Genomic DNA, 14013 nt, shown 5'->3' on the forward strand with positions numbered 1-14013 from the left:
AGAAATACATGCTGCTGGCGTTTGTTGTCTGTGGGTGCCCTGCTAATCAGCTTAGTGGCATTTGAATCTCTCCTGGGCAGCCGCGCAAGCACAAGCTTACAGGGACCACTGGCGCGGAGGTGATGGGGCACAGGGGGTTAACCCAGCCCTGAGGCTGAGAAAGCCACGCCCCCTTGCCTTACTGGGCATGCCCCAGCTGCACAGCTATAAAAGGGAGCAGCTCCGCCCAGCTGGGGCTGGTGGGGACATGCACTGCCTGCTCCAGGCAAGGGCAGCGAGGACCCAAAGGCTGGAGGCCAGATGCTCCCGGAGCCGGCAGGACATGGCAATTCAGGACAGAGCTGAGGTGCCTGTACGGAAGCAGCCCATGGGAGCAGGTGAGTGAGCCCATGCCCAGTGTGTTTCAGATGGTGCCTTTCCTCCTGGGCTAGAGAAAGCAACCAACAGGGCCCTGGGCCTGGTTCTGGGGGGCCTGGGCCCCTGGCTGGGGGTGTAACCCTTCCCCCAGCTCCTGTCCCTTGAGAGGGGACGGCCCACAAGTGGGGTGAGTTATTGCTTCTGACCATTGGCCTGCCCTGTGAATGGGGCAAGCTGTAGCCATTAGGCTGCATTACCCTGAGAGTTGGGGTGAGCGATGGGCTCTGGCCATTGGGTCACCCTGCCCTGTGAACTAAAAGGGCTAAGTGGCCCACCCACTTAGAACTGTGGGGAGCTGTCGCCGGCCTGGGAGCAGAGCGGTGCATGAGCTGGGTGCCTGCGCTGGGCGGGCGCGTCTCCCCACCCGTGCCATGGGGAGCAATGTCAGCCCCATGCAGCGGTGGGGGCTTGAAAGAGCAGCTCAGTCAGCCCCGTGTGGAGGAGGGGGCCACAGGTTACCCCCGCCCAAGTGTGCTCCAGCCCCGTTCCTCCCCCTCCCGCTGGGAGCCCCCTGCTTGCTGCTGAACAGCTGTCTGGCTGTGGGCGGTGCTGTGTGTGCTGGGGGGCAGAGGGGAGCTGTGGGTGCTAAACGCCTGCTGTGTTCTCCGGTTGCTCCAGCCCTAGAGCCGTCGCAACGTGGCACCCTGCTTGCCGTTCCCTTTGGGGAATACGGTCTCCCTCTGCCCAGGGGGTGCGAGACGCCTGGCCTGGCCTGGCCCAGGGAGACCTCTGCTCCGTCCTGCCTCCCTCCTTCTCCCCACTGGCGACTGGCTCCCTCCAGTAGCCCTGGAGGGCTCCTCCCCCTCCCCTAGGCTCCTCCCCCATGCCACCTCTTCCCTTCCCCTCCTCTTGTCCCTGACCCCACCAGCCCCTCCTCTTCTCCACCTCTTCCCTGGGGCTGCAGCGGGGGAGCGGCTCGTGGCGCACTAGAGAGCTGGGGGTGCAAATGGCTTGTCTGCTAGGCGCGCTGCTAGCAGCTCTCAGCCTGGCGGGCTGGGGCGGCAGGAGAGCAGCCCTGGCAGAGGTCTCTGCACGGCCAGTCCACGCGTGGGCAAGCCAGGGACCCGCCGTGCCCGGAGGCGAAGATGACGTGCGGCGGCGAGGGGTGGGCACGGAGGTGCGTGGACAAGGGGACTCTCAGCAGGAGGGCTGGGCTCCACCTTGGCCCGGCAGAGCCAGGCTCCTGGCACAGCCTGTGCAGCCAGGCCCCGGGGCCTGCGGCTCCCAGCAGGTGTCTCGGCGGTCGCTAAGGCTGCTGTGAGCCGTGCCCAGAGGCTGGACGGATCCAACCAGGAGAGGAGCAGGGTTGCCAGGCCCCTGCCGTGGTGCCGGCCACCGACTAGGTGAACCGGAATGTTTGGGCCTGCTGAGCCCTGGGGGGCAGCCCTGGGGGGCAGCCACGGGCTGAGAGCTGGCCCTGAACGGCACCGGGAGGGAGACGTGGCTCGGAGGTGAGGAGGGGGCAGTGACATCAGGTATCTGCTGGGCCAACTAGCAGCGCGATTGGTTCTTAAACCGGCTCAGTTAAACGGGTGAAGTTTGGGAGCGGAGACGCCAAATCGGTTCTAACCCAGCCGCTCGAGCCGAGGGAAGCCGCCGCGAGCTGCAGTCAGATGGTCCCTGCAGGGCTCGCACCACGGCCGCTAAACTCTTGTGATGGGTCACTCGTGAGCAGACGGCGCCTGCAGCACACCCTACCGCGGGCGGCAGCCTTCAGAAGTAGCGTGCCAAGATTAACGTCCTCCTGTGCCAGGGAGCGGGCGGGGGGGCGGGGCCGCGATCGGTTTCGGAACCAGCTGCAGCGAGGGAGAAGGGTTTACTTGAAGCATTAACGGCCTCATGTTTATCAAGGTTCACTGTAAATAAAGTGAAATCTTCTGTCCAACGTGCAAGGTTTGGATGTTTCCTTTCTTTATGGCAGAGGTGGGGGAACCTTCTCTGGGTCTGGTCACTGACCCACAGGTGAGAGGCAAAACTCACTGGTGGCCCCCAGCTGAGACCTCCCTCCTCTGGTGCTCCAGCCTCATAGGGTGAGAGGCCAGGGAGGGGTGAGGTTCAGGGTTTCCCATAGGCCAGATTAACTTTCCTGGGTGCTGGAGTTACGGGATTTGTATGGACCCCCTTAGGCTCCAGGGTGGGGGGTCAGTGTGAGGCAGGGCTGCCAGTGAGTGGGATGGGGGCTGGGTGCAGGATCTGGGGGGCAGAAAGGGGAGAGGCTGACAGGTGGGGGTGCAGGAGCAGGCTTGGGGGTAGGTGTCTGGCCAGCCGGGGGAAGGTGCAGGGCCAGGATGGGGGTGGAGTGCCTGGCCGGGGTGGAGGGCGTCGGAGGAAGCTGGGGGGATGGGCGTGTGGGCACGAGGCGGGATGCTTACCTGGCGTTGTGCCCTTTGCAGCAGCCGCCGTGGTCTGGGGCCGGACCTGGGGGTGCTGCTGAGGAGCCCGCCCTGCGGCAGGGCGCGCGCTGCTGAATTGGCTGGCACGTGGTAGACGGCGGCCCCTGCCCTCAAGCCACCAGCCGCTAGCCCAGGGGCACTGCCAGGGCCTTTGACTCTTGGCCCCAGCGCCACGGGGAGAAGTGCAGAGCCCCGCGGCTCCTGGCGCTGGTGGGGGTGGAGGCTGCCTGGAGCAGCGAGTCCCAGGTCAGCCGCAGGGGTTCCTACGTGGGTCCTTGGCGCTGCCAGGCCAAGTGCCGGGGGGAGGGGAGAACCCAGGCCGGCTGCCCTCAGGCCAGGCTCTATTCAGGGCGCAGAAGCCTGCAGGCTTCCAGGCCAGGCTCGGGGCTCTCTGCTCCCCACAGGGACCTGCCCTCGTGCCCGGCCTGTTTTGGGGAAACCCTTTGCCCTACAGCTCCTGGCTGCGCTTGCTGCTTTCAAGCAGCCCCCGAGCCAGGAGGAAGGGATGCTGGGGGGGGGGGGGGGGTGCGTGGCAGGCCCCCCGAGCCAGGAGGAAGGGATGCTGGGGGGGGGGGGTGCGTAGCAGGCCCCCCGAGCCAGGAGGAAGGGATGCTGCGGGGGGGGGGGGGTGCGTAGCAGGCCCCCCGAGCCAGGAGGAAGGGATGCTGCGGGGGGGGGGGTGCGTAGCAGGCCCCCCGAGCCAGGAGGAGGGGATGCTGCGGGGGGGGGGGTGCGTGGCAGGCCCCCCGAGCCAGGAGGAAGGGATGCTGCGGGGGGGGGGGGTGCGTGGCAGGCCCCCCGAGCCAGGAGGAAGGGATGCTGCGGGGGGGGGGGTGCGTGGCAGGCCCCCCGAGCCAGGAGGAAGGGATGCTGCGGGGGGGGGGGGTGCGTGGCAGGCCCCCCGAGCCAGGAGGAAGGGATGCTGCGGGGGGGGGGGGGGTGCGTGGCAGGCCCCCCGAGCCAGGAGGAAGGGATGCTGCGGGGGGGGGGGTGCGTGGCAGGCCCCCCGAGCCAGGAGGAAGGGATGCTGCGGGGGGGGGGGGTGCGTGGCAGGCCCCCCGAGCCAGGAGGAAGGGATGCTGCGGGGGGGGGGGTGCGTGGCAGGCCCCCCGAGCCAGGAGGAAGGGATGCTGCGGGGGGGGGGGTGCGTGGCAGGCCCCCCGAGCCAGGAGGAAGGGATGCTGCGGGGGGGGGGGTGCGTAGCAGGCCCCCCGAGCCAGGAGGAAGGGATGCTGCGGGGGGGGGGGTGCGTGGCAGGCCCCCCGAGCCAGGAGGAGGGGATGCTGCGGGGGGGGGGGGTGCGAGGCCGGGGGGGGGGGGGGGGGGGGTGCGTAGCAGGCCCCCCGAGCCAGGAGGAAGGGATGCTGCGGGGGGGGGGGGGTGCGTGGCAGGCCCCCCGAGCCAGGAGGAGGGGATGCTGCGGGGGGGGGGGGGGTGCGTGGCAGGCCCCCCGAGCCAGGAGGAGGGGATGCTGCGGGGGGGGGGGGGTGCGTGGCAGGCCCCCCGAGCCAGGAGGAGGGGATGCTGCGGGGGGGGGGGGGGGGTGCGTGGCAGGCCCCCCGAGCCAGGAGGAGGGGATGCTGCGGGGGGGGGGGTGCGTGGCAGGCCCCCCGAGCCAGGAGGAGGGGATGCTGCGGGGGGGGGGGGTGCGTGGCAGGCCCCCCGAGCCAGGAGGAGGGGATGCTGCGGGGGGGGGGGTGCGTGGCAGGCCCCCCGAGCCAGGAGGAAGGGATGCTGCGGGGGGGGGGTGCGTGGCAGGCCCCCCGAGCCAGGAGGAGGGGATGCTGCGGGGGGGGGGGTGCGTGGCAGGCCCCCCGAGCCAGGAGGAGGGGATGCTGCGGGGGGGGGGGTGCGTGGCAGGCCCCCCGAGCCAGGAGGAGGGGATGCTGCGGGGGGGGGGGGTGCGTGGCAGGCCCCCCGAGCCAGGAGGAGGGGATGCTGCGGGGGGGGGGGGGTGCGTGGCAGGCCCCCCGAGCCAGGAGGAAGGGATGCTGCGGGGGGGGGGGGTGCGTGGCAGGCCCCCCGAGCCAGGAGGAAGGGATGCTGCGGGGGGGGGGGGTGCGTGGCAGGCCCCCCGAGCCAGGAGGAGGGGATGCTGCGGGGGGGGGGGGTGCGTGGCAGGCCCCCCGAGCCAGGAGGAGGGGCTGCTGCGGGGGGGGGGGGGGGTGCGTGGCAGGCCCCCCGAGCCAGGGGGAGGGGATGCTGGGAGTGGTGCTTAGCAGGCCCCGGGACAGGCCGCAGCAGCTCTGTTGCCCCGTCCCAGCTGCGTTGCCCGTGCCAAGGCCCTGGCAGCTGGAGGCAGCGCGGCGGCAGGTCACTGCTCCGACCTCCCTGAAACGCTGGGAGCTCGCCCCGCGCGAGGTGCCCCCCAGACTCGGTGGCTGCGCGGGGCCAGTGACGTGTGGTTAGACCCCCCGCCCGGCGTGCAGCAGCCGCGCTCAGCGTCTCGAGGGCCCCTCGCCGCCAATAGCCCAGAGCCCTGGGAACCGGGACCTGCTCCTGGGGCCCCGAGTCAACGTCTGGCGGGCCAGGGCGGCGCTGCACACGGACCAGGGCACCTGCACGGGGGATCTGTCAGACCTGGGCCACCAGCCTGACGCTTGCTTTGTGCCTCCACTAATCCTGCTTCCAGCCCCCCTCCGCCCCCGTTGGTGAGTGTCCCGAGGTGTGAGCCTGGGAAAGGAGGCTGGGGGGATACCCGCGGTCTAGGACATCACGGCGGGGGCGGGGAAAGGGAGCGAGGAAAAGCTATTGACTTGTTCCTGGAACACCAGAGCTGGAGCCGTTCGCGTAGTCAGGCCCGGCGGGGTGGGGCGGGGGGCTCTGGCCGGTTTGCCGGAGGCTGGGAATGGGCGACGGGAGGGATGGCGTGAGGATTCCCGGGTCTGCTCTCCCCCCGCCCCCAGGCACCCGGCATTGGCCGCTGTGGGCAGACTGGCCACTGGGCCGGATGGACCTTGCTCTGACCCAGCCTGGCTGCTCAGTTAGCCCCGGGGCTCCTCTCCTCGCTGCTCTGTGCCCACTCACAGCTGGGCTCCGCAGTGTCTGGGGCTGCTGGACCTGCCTGGAGGGGCCATTGCCTGCCCCAAGTGATTCAGCCTGATGGAAGTTTGGGGGCCTCCTTGGAGGCTCTGCAGGGAAAGCAGCAGAGCTCGGAGCATCCAAGGCCTCCGTCTGCACCGCCTCTCCCTGGGAGGTCTGCTCGGGGGGGCCCAAGAGCACAGCCAGCCTTGAGCAGAGCCCTGGGTGCTTCGAAATAGGCCCTGCGCCTCCCCGCTGGGCGCTCCCAAGCCTATTGGGCGAGGCCCGGGCTGGTGAGGAGAGCCAGCGTCGACACGCAAAGGAACGCAGCGGAGGGACCATGCAGACCCCGGTTCTAAGGAAGCAGGAGCACTCGGGCGCCGGGCAGACACCTGCTCCGTGGGCGCTGGTCCTCAGGTCTCCATGCCCCCGGCCGCCCGAGGAGCGGGACAGAAACGAGGCGGCAGGTGGAGAACGCTCTCAGCTGGGCTCATGGGCAGCTCAGCCCCCATGCCCTAGCTCAGGCAGGGCCCAGAAGGAGAGGTGCTGGAGCCAGGCCGTGTCCAGGGCTCCTGCCGTGCGAAAGCGGAGAAATCCGGGTCTGCAGCCGGCCGTACTCGGGCCTGATTGGCCTGTGTGCGCTGGGGGGTGTGCTGCTTGGGCTCCACGGGAGGGTGGGATGTCCCCCGAAGCATTGGCTGGGGCTGCGTATTGTGGGCCTGGCTGGGTGCACCGAGGTGAGCGTTAGCGGTAGTTTGTGTATGGAGAGGGTGCAAGTGTCTTCCTCCTGTGGGAGCTGCGCTGCCGAGCCTCTAACGCAGGGGGCGAGGTGGAACAGGGCTTGGAGGTGAAACCCTCAAACTGAACGACATGCTTAATGCAAGGCCTCGAACGTCACCTCCGCTCGGCAAATCTTGAGCAAAACCACTCCAGGTTAGACTGGTCGGGGACAGAATCGGGCGTTTCACTCAAACCCTGTCGCCTTCCAGTGGTGGTGCGACACGTGGTTGTGGTGCCGTTGAAGGGCTGGAGGGCGTGTCCAAAGGGAAGTAGGTTGCCCTGTAACATACTTGCACTTAGGTTACGATTTGTCACAACGAGAGAGTTGAGCCGCCTGTTCCTCTAACGTGGGCACCAAGACAGTTGAGCCGCCTGTTCCTCTAACGTGGGCGCCAAGAGAGTTGAGCCGCCTGTTCCTCTAACGTGGGCGCCCAACCCTGGTGCTTGTGCAAGAGGAAAAAAGGCTGTCGGGGGCATCTGGACCATTGCAAAGCAGCCCCCGAATCCCTCTTAAATCCTACCATCTTCTGCTTTGGCTGCACATCTTCAAACCCCAGCCCTCTGCATGACTCCTGATTTCCGCAAGGTCTCCGGGCTCTTGTCTGCCGGCTCCTATGACGTAATGCTGTACAGCTTGGAGGGTTACAGCGTGATACAAACTGTCTGTAGGAGCTTCCACCTGACCAGGAGGAACCCCGTTGCTACAGTCGCTTTGTCGCTGTGCTTGCTGTGGTTTGTTCTGATAAGCCCGGGGATGAAGGTGAGACTGCCTCTGAGCAGGAGTGTTCCCAATGGCAAGCGCACAGCACGTGCAGAAGGGCTGCCCCACACGCCTGTTCATTCAGTTACCCTCATCCCCCTACAGCTCCGCCGACTCCCTTACGCCATGGCCTGGCCTCTGAGGCTGTGACTCCTAACAGTTTGTCCTCAGTTTTGATTTTAAAGAAAGGGGCCATGGGTGTGTGGGAAGGGAGCCCCCTTATCTTAGCGCAAAAAGCTGACTTGTTCACATCCCTTTTTCCTGTGGTGGTGGTTGGTATAAATCTGACCTTTAACCAGCGTTCTTGTGTATCTTGGGGTTTTTTAAATTCAAACATTTCAAGTCCCCTCAATTGCTATTTTTCATATGCTAACCCAGGTGCTGTTTTGGTACTTCGTCCTGTACTATATCTCCTACAGATATACCCTCCTGACTTACCTTTAAACAGTGTATGGAGTTAACAGTTATATAATACTCACGTTAAGGAAGATAGAAGCATTGCTTAGATTCAGGAGAGATTCTTTTCTTTATGTTTTTCCTTTCTTTGGATCTTTTCGTTGCAACTTACGACCGGTATTCGTTCCCCTGTTGGAGCTTATGTGCGGCAGCAAGATTCAGCACCGGGAGGGAGCCCTGGTGGATCAGACCTGGCTTTTTGGATTCGCAACCCGTCCGCTCTTGGTCTGTTTCAGCCAACCTTATATACCCTGTGTCGGTATTTTGGTATCCTCCACTCGCCTGACAATTGCTGACGTTAGATTTTTGTTCTCATTCTGCCCCTACAAAAAACTTTTGTCCGCTCCATTTGGGGTAATCAGCACTTTGTTGCATACTGCTGTCTGAGTTACTTACTTCCCTAAAAGCGGGGTTATTGTTGGTCAACCAATCAAATTTTGTTTTATCTCCTGTATCTGACAATGCTGCCTTTCCTTTCCACTTACAATTAAACTGGTGCTCATTTGACATATTCTGGGTAGGCCTCAACACCTCCCTTTCACAATAACTTTCACAAAGTGCCTTTCAGTGTAATCTTACCATTTGTTAAAACTAACAGTTAGGACAGGAGTCTGTGTTTAAAGGAACTCCCCACCTCCACACGAGCACACCGAGGGGGGACCCCGGAGCATTGCAAGACAGGATCACTGGCTGGCCTAATTGTTCGTACCGGGGATTTAAAGTGGCGAGAGCCACAGCTCCAGCCTGTGATGTATCATTTTAATAAATCTATGAACCGACAACGAAGGTGGGACTCTAGATCCGCGCATAGCGCAGCCTTTCCGCCAGGGCGACAGGCTGCCCCGACCCGCCGCCGAGAGCGAGCTCCACACGGCTTCCACAGGGCTCCGTAAAAAGGGAGGGAGACAAACTTCTGACTCGCTGCATTGCCCAGCACGGGGAATGTAAATTACAGGCCCAGCACCCTTGGGACCTGGCCAGTCCCGAAGGAGAGAACTTGCAGGACCGCGGGGGCCCCTGCCACCATCCTGCAGGCTATGGCCCAAGCAGGCACCCTGCCTCCAACCACCCCCCACCAGCCTGGCTGGGCTCCTCACCCAGCTACTGCTGGTTCCCTGGCTAGCCCAGGCTGCCGCAGGCTCCGGCTCCGGCCCCGCTTGCTGTGGGAGGCCCTGGCCCATGGGCTCCTGAGGGCTGCTCATTAGCCCTGGCTGGGCCTCCTGCGCTCTGTTCTGGTCATCTGTGGTCCGTTGCAACCTGTAGCACGGCGGGGCCGTGACGGGGCAGGCCGGAGCCATGGCAGCTGAGGGGGGCGGGGCAGAACCGATCCCGAGCCCGGCAGGCTCAGCTGCCCCCTGCCCACCGAGATCCCGGCTCTGTTGCCGGGTAAGCGCCAGGCGGGGGGGCGAGCAGGAGCCTGGCGTGGCGCGGCCTGGGCCCCGGGGGGAGCAGGGGTACCTGGCACTGGGTATGACTGCCTGGGGCTAGGGGAGGCAGGGAGCCCCCTTTGCCTGGCTCCCCCAGGGCACAGCCGGGGCCTGGTGCCAGCACAGTTTGGGTCGCCCTGGCAGAGCCCTGGTGGGGGGAGGGGAGGCTCATTTGGGATGGGCCCAGGGTGACTTCATGGCAACCGCCGGCAGGGGGAATGGAGCCCCAGGGAGCCAGGCCCGGCGTGGCGCGGGGAGCCCAGTACAGCCCGGCCTTGGCAGGGGCGCCCGGCACAGGGAACCCCCGTGTCCAGGGACCCTAGCACATGCCTGCCCCGAGGTGGGCGCCTGGCAGCTCCCGGCCGTGCCACGGAGCGACGCAGAGAGAGGGGAGCCTGCGAGCCCAAGGCCTGGGCGCTGTGGGGAGGGGCTCAGCACAATGTGATTCTTGGGGGGATCGGGGATCTTAGCGACGGCTCTCGGCGAGGCCGGGGTTTGGGGCCTGGCACAGCCCACCAGGCTTGTGCGTGTGCCCCGCCATCTCCTGCTGCAGTGCAGGGTGGCCGTGGCTCCCCGGGCCCTCACAATGCCAAGCCTTGTCAGACTCGCAGGACTCGTGCCCTCTGGCGGCTCCGGGCGGTGCCTGGGCGAACCCCTCCAGTGCGACAGCCCTTCTCGGGGCCACCTCTCTGCCAGGGCCCGCTGCTCCTAGAGCCGCACCTCCCTGAGCCTTCAGCAGGGCTGGCTCGGCCCAGCCTCTCCGCACAGCCACAGGCCCCCTCGATCTCCAGACGGTCTCAGCCGGCACATGCAGGAGGGCTCATGGACCCTCTGAAGCCAGCACAGGAATCTCCCTGGGCCTCAGGTCCAGCTGGGGCGGCCAGGTGAACCGGACCATCCAGTGTTTGCGCTTCCTGGTCGGGGAACAAATGGAGACGATAGAACTGGCCGGGATCTTCGAACTCGACGGAATGTCGATTGTGATGGCACGGTAAATGTGTCCGGGAGTTTTGTTGGAACCAGCTGGCAGCCCTAGGTCCAGCCCGTCCAGGCCTGTCCTGCACCCAGGGGCCTCTGGCTTCCCTCCCTCCCAGGCTAATGGCACCCTCCTCCTCCCGGGCATCCGATTTCCCTGGGCCCTAGTGCTCCTCCCCGGCCTTTCTCTTCAGTCCCAGGTGAGCAAGCCCCTCTCCTCAGCCCATTTCCTCCACTGGCTGGATCTGGCTGACTGACAAGCTGGGCCGGGCCTGGGTCCCCATATCTCCAGGAAGGTCACACCCGGTCCTCTGCAGCAACCCTCCCCCCCCCCCCCCCTGTAAACAGGCGGCACAGGGGAACAGAGGTGCACAAATGCTTTTCAGGTAAAAGCTGTGAGACGGTGCGTTGGGGTTTTCTTGTCTCCTGCACCCCCGTAGTGGCCGAACAGACTCCCCCAGCCAGTAGAACAGAGGGAGTTTATCGCTTCTCCAGGATACAGCACAGATGTCATCTGGTTACAGGAACTTGGGCTAAGAGGCCTCAGTGCCCCCCCCCCCTTGAGATGGGGGGTGGCTGGGCCCTACAATCCCAGCCCCCTCCCCAGCTCCCTCTCCCCTGCTTCCCAGACCGAAAACTAACTCCCCTCCAGCCCTGCCCCCAGCCAGGGGCGGCATCCCCCTTCCTTTGTTTCTCTCCCTGGGGGTGGCTGGTCGGACAGGTTGAGGGACCCTGGCCTAGTGACTCCCCCCTGCCCTGCTGGGCCGTGCTACAGACAGCAGCCAGTGGGGTTACCACAGCCCCAGCATAGAACCAGCCAGGTACCCCCACTACCTCACAAGCTGCCAACAGCACCGCTTCCCCTCCCCCGCTAGCCGAGGAGTCCGCTGGCAGGGAGGGAGGGCCGGGACCCCCGAGAGCTGGAGGAACTGGAGGGGGAGGAGCCACGGTGCAAGTGGGTCCCCCTGGCAGGCCGCGTTCCAGCTCCCACTGGCCGATGGGGTGCGAGGAGCATCAGCTTCGTGGGTCGCTCCGTGGCTCAGTGGAGCCGGGCTCTGCCCTTGCAGCTTGGTCCAAGGCCTTGTGCTCAGCAGGGGTTGGAGGTTCCTCCCCTCCCCCTCGCCGATGCTGGTGCCGGGATGTCCTCAAGCAGGCCCACGCCCTGACGCCTGAGGGGAGAGGCCCCGGCTGGCCGGCGTCGGACAGAGACGTGGTGTGTGCGCTTGGGAACCCTCTGCCGGCAACGCCTGGCCTGAGTGCCGGGAGCCGAGCGGCATCATCAAGCGAGGTGCCTCAGCTGCCCCCGGGTGGCCTTCCTCTCTCCCAGGAGGGAGACAGCAAGTGCATGGGCTGGTTGAGGGGGAAGGCAGAGAATCCCAGGTGGCCGCCGGGCCCTTGCCGGCCGTGGTGCCGGAGGGGGCACAGCTTGCTAGCCACCTCGCCAAGGTGCCGGGGCCTGGACAGGCCACTTGGGCATGAGACGGTGCAAAGGGCAAGTCCGGAGCCAGGCCCCTGACAGGAGTGTTAACAGTTCCAGGCCATTGAGGAAGCTGGAGGCCGGGGGGTGGCTGCTGGTTGCCTCCGAGGACAAGCCAATGATGGAGCAGAATAACCAGCCAGACTGGTCAAGGACTTTTGGAATCGGAGGCTGGGCCGGGCCGGGCTGCCCACGCTGAGAAGCTGATTGCAAGCCGGCCCCATCTCAGCTGTTTTCCTGCCTGGTGCGCAGGAGCCGTCGCCAGCCCTGGCACTCAGCAAGCTGCCAGGCCGGCGTCCGGTGCAGCGCGCCTGGCTCCAGAGGCAGGAGCTGGCTGGGCAGCTGGAGGAGGTGCCAGGCTAGACAGGCGCTACGAGGGGGGGCCGGCTCTGCCTTGTCTGGTTAGGCGCAGTGCTAGGGAGCGAGGGGGGTGTGCAGGAGGCCTTGGCTCGGCAGTCCCAGACTCATGCCCTCATTGGAGCAAACGTTCCCAGAGTCCAAGGCCAGAAGGGACCACGGTGCCCATCTCGTCTGAGCCCCAGGCTGGGCCACAGGCTGCCCCAGACTCCTTGCTGGAGCAGAGCAGAGCTGTGGGGAAAGAGCCAGTCTCCACCGAGCACTGGCCCGTGATGCGGAATCCGCCGCGATCCTGGTAGGTGTTCTAGGGGCTCGTTGCCCGCCACAGGTTCACCGCAGCCCCGGGGAGCGGCTCCCATCCGCTGGCCCTGCCCGCTCGCAGGACTCGGTGCCATCGGGTCACGACTCTGCCCTCCACCGAGGTCACTCCATGGGGTTCTCCCCCTGGGTGCACCGCTTCCCCGCTGGCTGGCAGGAGGAGCCAGCCCAGGGCGCCTAGTGCCAGCTGTTTCTGCCCAAGCTGCTCCTTCCCGGGGCATCTCCCTCAGGTGCCCCCCTGCGCCATGTCGGGGGGGGGTCCCAGCGCCTGAGCCTTCTCAAAGCCCCCATCTGCACTAGCAGCCTCTCCCCGTGCACCCCCTCCTGCTTGCAGCCGCCTGAGGTCCCTCCATGGGGTTCTCCTACCCGCCCAGCTGGGTGTTTATCAGCCGAGCCGAGCTCTCTCCGAGGGGCACTCCTCTGGTGAGCCTTGTCCAGCTGGAGCCTTCGCAGCAGCTCGGCGAGGCTGGGGAGCCCGGCCGTGCCTGGGCTTCGCCTTCCCTTTGTAACACTAAGGCTACGTCTACATTGGCAGGAGTTTGCGCAAGAGCACTGCGCAATCAGCGCCTCTTGCACAAGAGCTCTGCCGCTCCGCTCAGGGATCAGGCCTCTTGTGCAACTCTTCTTGTGCCAGAGGCCAGTGTAGACAGGCAACATGAATTCCTTGCGCAAGAAAGCCCGATGGTTAAAATGCCATCAGAGCTTTCTGGGGCAAGAGAGCGTCTGCGCTGGCACGGATCCCTTTGTGCAAAAGCAGGTGCCAGTGTAGACGCTCTCCTGCGCAAATACGGGCGTTAAGAGTATTTGCGCAAAATCTTGCCAATGTAGACGTAGCCTGAGGGCTGCACTCCCTGCGTCTCTCCGGAGGGCAGAGGGTTTCTAACCCTTAGGCAGTGCTGGGCCCTGCCCCTGTCAGTCAGACTCCTCCTGCCGCGCTCGCACCAGGGCCCGAGCCAGAGCGAAATCCCCTGCGTGCTCCTACCCAAGATCCCCCCAGGCCTCCGGGAGCGCTGTGGCCACAGCCTCAGGCTGGGCCATGCTCCTTGGCTGACAGAGCCCTTGCCGTGTGAGATGCCCACGCTCTGCTCCCAGAGGCATGTGCTACGCTGGGTGTATTAAAACACTCGTCGTCCCCTGGCACCCAGCTCTCCAACCTGTCTGGCTCTGTGGCCACGGCCTGCCCACGTGGCTTCCCACGGCCCCACGTTTGTGTCACCTGCTGGCTTTGCCAGCGACAGTTTTATCTCTTCTCCTGAATCTGGTCCAGGACCCTCTGCTCCGGCAGCATCTGTGCTCCAGCAAAGCCACGGTGGTGGCTGGACCTAAGCGTCCTGGTGTGCAGCCAGCATCCACCGGGGACCCAGTCCCGGGATTCCTGGCTGGCCGGCAGTGGGCGAGAAGCTGGGCAACAGGGGACCTCCCTGCTCCGGCAACACCCTTTGCCTGTGACCCGTCAGGGAGGCTCAGCCTGCGGACAAGTTTTAAAGGGCAGGGCGCCAAGCCAATCCCCGTGGGAAGGCGCTTGCTGGCCCACAGCCACTCTGGGGAGACCGGTCGTGAGCCGGCTGGTAACCGGCCTGGTGCCATGCTGGTGGCCACGCCCCCAGGCGGTGAGTGTCTGGTACACGCGCG

General features: G+C 65.7%; 1 protein-coding gene across 1 annotated transcript in view; it reads left to right on the forward strand.

Annotated features, from left to right (window-relative positions):
• Positions 1-247: 247 nt before the first annotated feature.
• The window catches only part of PCDH1 (protocadherin 1), a 125544-nt gene continuing 111778 nt past the window's right edge, over positions 248-14013 (forward strand). The window contains exon 1 of the mRNA XM_075900010.2: positions 248-377. The gene's annotated coding sequence lies outside the window, so the exon portion shown is untranslated. The remainder of the gene's footprint in view (positions 378-14013) is intronic.

This window comes from Pelodiscus sinensis, chromosome 16 (assembly GCF_052426305.1).
Source record: "Pelodiscus sinensis isolate ZL-2025 chromosome 16, ASM5242630v1, whole genome shotgun sequence".
Classification (NCBI taxonomy): domain Eukaryota; kingdom Metazoa; phylum Chordata; order Testudines; family Trionychidae; genus Pelodiscus; species Pelodiscus sinensis.